The following is a 6,000-nucleotide window of genomic DNA, read 5'->3' as shown; positions in this document are numbered from 1 at the left end:
GTGCCGACACGAGGGAGGATGGGGGCTGCTAGCTACTTCGCACTTTGCTAGGTGAACCTCGGTTGGGGGGGAGGGGGCATGCATTCATAGCTTAGGATTCCCTTCGTGCCGACACGAGGGGTGTGGGGGCAAGCAATACCGTGCGCTTTGCGAGAGAGGTGCCACATCGAAGTTGCATTTGGTATTTGAAAATCAAACCACTCTTTTGATACATAAATTTGGTCCACATGCAAGTGTGTTCGTGTTCTGACCCTCTCCCGCGCCATTTTTCGCCAAATTTATGAACATTAGACAAGTCGGATGACGCAACAGACACGGTTCACTCAAATTAACCGTGTGCCACGCCGGTGCCCCTGTCACGCACACATCTGCACAGTACATTGGGCTCCACGAGGCTCCCCCTCTCAAAAATATCTGCCCACCTCGAGGGTTTTTCTGTTTCATAACACACGGTTATTATCTTCGGATTGTGTGCGATGTTTCTTGTTCCCAATCCCAATCCCCGCATGCATGCCTAGAAAATATCTTCCGGCCTCGAGGGTTTTTCTGTTTCATAACACACGGTTGTTATCTCCGGACCGTGTGCGATGTTTCTTGTTCCCAATCCTGCCTACATCCCTAGAAAATATTTGCCCGCCTCGAGGGTTTTTCTGTTTCATAACACACGGTTGTTATCTCCGGACCGTGTGCGACGCACTATCATCAAAATTTTCAATAGCCCGGCATTTCATTCCCCGCGTAGTAAAATTTTCAGTCCCGCGTCATTTCCTCAAACACCCCGCGCCCCCCTCCACACACACACAACACACACACACACACCAAAACCTCCTCGGGCGTGTGCGTGCACACACACACACACCCTCCCTCGCTCAAAACCCTAGCAAGGTCACCGCCGCCGTCGCCGCAAGGCCTCCATTGTCAACATCTGCCGGTTTGCCCGTGCAGCTTACCCACCGATCTCCATACCCAGGCTGCCCTGAGTTTCTTAGATGATGCCTGCCAAACGCCCCCTTTCCCACAGATCCCCATCCCCATCCCCCACTCCAGAGCGTTGCAGCCTAAGCCCGGCTACGCTTCCCGTGGAGCTCAAGGAGCGACTGGCCCAAAAGAGGTGTATAGCGGTCTCTTCGCCCGACGTCGCCGAGGAAGCTGACGACCATTACTGGCGGCAGGCACTCAAGCAGCGGGCTAGAGTATGCGGGCATGTCTCGGCCGCCGGCTACGACATCGAGGTCATCGACAGCGACGGCCTGAGGCGGGCTATGTCACAGGTTAAGTGGCCCACCCCCAACCCCTCGGGTTCAACCACCGTCGATCTCATCCATGGCCCCGCCGCTGACCTCCTGTGGCTCGCTATCAACAATTTGCCATTCTACATCGCCACCGAGCCCCTTCTGTCATTTCTGAAGGACACTTTCTACGATACTGGCTTGGAATCCACAGCTTCCAAGTCAGACCTCATCGACGGCGACCACGAGGAGGGCACCCTCTCCGGCTCTTCCAAGGGGAAAGAGCCCATCTGCTCTTCCAAGGGGAAAGCGCCCATCTGTGACATCAGGGAGGGCACCCTATAGCCGTGCTCTTCCAAGGGGAAGGAGCCCATCTGTGACAACATGGAGCGCATCCAGGGTCCGTGCTCTTCCCACGGGAACGAGCCCATCTGCGACAACATGGAGCGCATCCAGGGTCCGTGCTCTTCCCACGGGAACAAGCCCATCTGTGACAAGTGAGGAAACCCATGATTTGTTTTGCCGTGCCTCTTCACAGGGGAAAACCCATGATTTGTTTTGTCGAGTCCCTTTTGTGGTGTAGTGAGAATATGTCCAGTTTTAATTGCTATATCTGGTTGTTTGCAGTATGCCTTGTTTATTTCAGTTGTTCACAATGTGATGCTCTATATGTGCAATTATTTATTGTGCAGTACATTTCATCAATCCAGTTTTAAACATACCGATAGGAATGCATATATTTGCTTGCTGTTAAGCCTGTTATAGCTAGCATATGCCTCTTTTAAAGTTATTTGATTGTTCGGTTGTTTGTAGTTAGCATATGTCCAGTTTCAAATGCTATCTTTGGTTGTTCGTAGTATGCCTTGTTTATTCCACTTATTCACAACGTGAGGTTCTATATGTGCAAGTATGAACTATGCAGTTCAATTTCAATAGTACCAGTTCCAACAATACCACTATGAATGACTACATTTGGTTGCTGCATCTTGTAGTTAACACGCCTTTCCATTTTTATTTAACAATAACCAGTGTACTTAGACCGGCACAATACCAGTTTGAATGACTATGTTTGCTTGTTGTTAAATGTTAGGCCTGTTGCAGTTAGCACACCTTTCCACTTGTTTTGCTTTACTAGCGTGCTTAAACCTGCACACTGAAGCTATCTTTTGGAGATTATTTTGTCTGCCATGTATAATTTTGGTTGATGGTTAGCCTGTTGTGCTTAACATGCTTCTCGATGTACCTACACAGGAAAATTTTGGGAACGACTGTTGTTTTCCATCAAGGTTAGTTTCATCCCATGGCTTATATCTGCTCACTGTTTAGGATACCGGTAGCTGGTACCATATAGGCCCGCGGCTGATAAGGGACTAATCGGTGAATCGGACTTTTAACTGAATATATCTGCAACCCATTTTTTGTTAGGTTAACTAGGGTCATATGTAATATATCTGAGGCTACATAGCAACATGCACGGTACTTAATGTCTAAATATGCAATCCTAGGCTACATAGCAACAAGGAAGAGTGTTACATTAATGTTCTAATGATGTCTAGATATACGTAGAAGAGCAGCAGCAGCAGCAACAACAACAACAAAGCTCTGTTTGGATACTCAACTTAGCTAGAGGTTAGAGTTAGTTTCTAGATCATGACTAACCCTGAACTAACTCCATCCAAAGAGTTGTTTGGATGGCAGGGTTAGATTGACAATAAATGCACTAGGAGAACTAGCTCCAATTAGCACCTCTTGGGTTGGATAGTTTTTTTGGGTTGGTTATAGATGCAACTAGCTCAAACTAGCCCTCATGTTTAGATATACTTTAGGGCTATTTGAGCCCGAATTAGCTCAAACTAACTGTAACCCATGGATACAACAGCAGTTAATCAGCCGATAATTTGTAAGAATGCACTAAACTCCTTCCGGCCCATAATATAAGATGTTAATTCATCTAATATGTGAGCTATTTGGATGTTATAAGATACTCCCTCCGTTCCTAAATATTTGTCTTTTTAGAGATTTTAAATGGACTACCACATACGGATGTATATAGACATATTATAAAAGAGTGTTGTACTACATCATTGTGCAATTGTTGTTTAGCTTCTAATATTAACTTGGTGCTTTTAGGTACATATGTCATTGGTAAAGATCCGCGCTTCGACCCTTTCTGCGTATGGGGCAATGAGATATCGATGAACCAGCATCAAGTGAGGAAGCTAATAAAGATTGTTAGTAAAATGGGTCCAAAGATGGCAATTAAACTATTTGTTTACACTTTATCCAAGACAACATCAAACTGCAGGATGATAAGTAAGAACTCTGCAGCCTTCTTTTTACTGCCCATAATGAGTTGTGTTAGATGACAATGTCTGAATCTTTTTCCTTTGCAGTGGTTGCCAAAGCAGTTTACTCAAGATTACCTCTCAAACTACATGATTGGTGGGCATGCAAAGGTTAAAGTATTTCTACTAGAACACGATGATTATCTAGATGTTTTCATGAAGACCGTGAAGGATGGGCGGTCGGCCATCACAAGGGGTTGAACTAGAGTCATGCGTGCCTTCTGCATGGAGGAGGGCACAATATGGGCATTCCGCTTCACCTTGTTCAGCAACAAGAATATATTTCACCTCTTTCTTTACCGTATTTAATAGTACAAGTATACGACCGTGGTTCATCATTCTTTATTTGGTTCTTATGTAATTCTTGAACATATGTACCTATGAATCAAATAATGCATTGGTTGTTTGAACCTGATGGATATGAATAAAGCTGTAGCATACATTCAAATTCAAATTCAAATCCGGTACAATTTGAAAAAGCACTAATTAAATTACGGTGAAATTACGCTCTCCAGGTTGTTACGGCACACACGGTTGGTAAAACACAAACGTTTGCGATATGCACCATAATCCGAGACGGTTCACAGAGAGGAAACGTGTGCAAGCATGCACACAGTTGCCGTTTGCAAAGCGTGTGCGATGTCAGACAATATCACAAACGGTGCGGGCAAACTAAACGTTTGTGTTAGTTGCCTTATCGTACACGATTCGCAACCATGAACTGTTTCTGATGAAATATGCATCGTAAACGTTGCACCACAGAATAGCGTGTGCAATAGTTGTCGTGTACGACGATGTTACAACGGCCCGACGTTTCGTAATCCTGTCCGACACTTGTATGACGATTAGCTAATCTTCTTAACAGTGAACCGTTTGTGATGGGTCGCGTATCATACACGTTCTATAATAGTGAACCGTTTGTGATGGGCCGTGCATCGTAAACGTAGCACCACAGAATACCGACTGCGATGGCAATGCGAGCAAAAACGAGTAGGAGTACTGTAGGGGCCCTATCCCCGACGGTTTCTGGGTCGTGTGGGAAGGACCCCCCTATCGCCCACATTCACTTCGCGACGGTTCCAAATGACGTCGCGGAAAGGGGTTAAAAACCGTTTGTTTAGGACCGACGCGTACCAGTGACATCATTCTCGAACCCGTAGGGTCCGCACGCTTAACGTTCGTTGACGATATATTATTATATGAGTTATGTGAAATAGTGACCGAATGTTGTTCGGAGTCCCGGATGAGATCACAGACATGACGAGGAGCTCCGGAATGGTCCGGAGGTAAAGATCGATATATATGACGATACTATTTGGTCTCCAGAAAGGTTTCGGAATGCACCGGGTATTCATCGGGTCACCGGAAGGGGTTCCGGGAGACCTACGGGGAGTATATGGGTCTAATGGGCCAAGGGGAGGAACACACCAGCCCACAAGGGGCTGGCGCGCCCTGTCCCTGGTCGCCGGCCCTATAGGGAAGGAAAGGGGGGGCAAGGCAGGGCAGCCGCTGGCCCCTCCCCTGCCATCTCCCCCATCCCTAAAGAAGGAAAGGGGAGGCGCCTAAGGCAGGAGCCCAGGGCGGCCGCTGGCCACCTTGGGGCGCCCCTAGGGCTGCCTCCCCTCCCCCTCCACCTATATATATATATGTGTGAGGAGGGAGAGGGGCAACACACACCACGATCCCCAAGCCGTGTGCAGCGCCCCGCCTCCCTCTAGTTCTAGTTCCTCCTCCGTCCACGTCCGTTGTGCTTGGCGAAGCCCTGCGGATAGTTTCACCACCACCGTCACCACGCCATCGTGCTGTCAGAACTCATCTACTACTTCGCCTCTCTTGCTGGATCGAGAAGGCGAGGACGTCATCGAGCTGGTGTGTTGAACGCGGAGGTGTCGTGCGTTCGGTACTTGATCGGACGGATCGTGAAGGTGTACGACTACATCAACCGCGTTGATAAACGCTTGTCTACGAGAGTACGTAGACACACTCTCCCCTCTCGTAGCTACGCATCTCCATGGATAGATCTTGCGTGTGCGTAGAAATTTTTTGTTTTCCATGCAACGTTCCCCAACAACCTGATCATGGCATCTCCGCATGTACTTTCAGAAATTTGGAGGTACTCGTGCTACGCATATGCGGTCGTGCCATAGGTAAGCATCCTCGATGCAGCCATGCACTTCCGGTAACTAGTGAAGTCAATGGTTCCAACAGCGTCCTTCTTCAAGATGAAGTAATCGTCATAGGCTCAGACACCATTGTAGAGGCGATCGAAAACATCTTTCCGCATCCAAAAGCGCCGGCGAAAATGGTCCGCAGATAAGGCATCAGCGATAAAGTAGTCGTCCATCAGCATCAAATGGCCCCGTGCCCTATTCCGGTTCAAGAATCGATGTCCCTTGATTGCCCCCTTGAAATTGAGAAAAAAAAAG

This window comes from Triticum aestivum, chromosome 7D (assembly GCF_018294505.1).
Source record: "Triticum aestivum cultivar Chinese Spring chromosome 7D, IWGSC CS RefSeq v2.1, whole genome shotgun sequence".
Taxonomy (NCBI): domain Eukaryota; kingdom Viridiplantae; phylum Streptophyta; class Magnoliopsida; order Poales; family Poaceae; genus Triticum; species Triticum aestivum.
The sequence above is the reverse complement of the archived record's forward strand: the minus strand, read 5'-3'. Positions refer to the sequence as shown.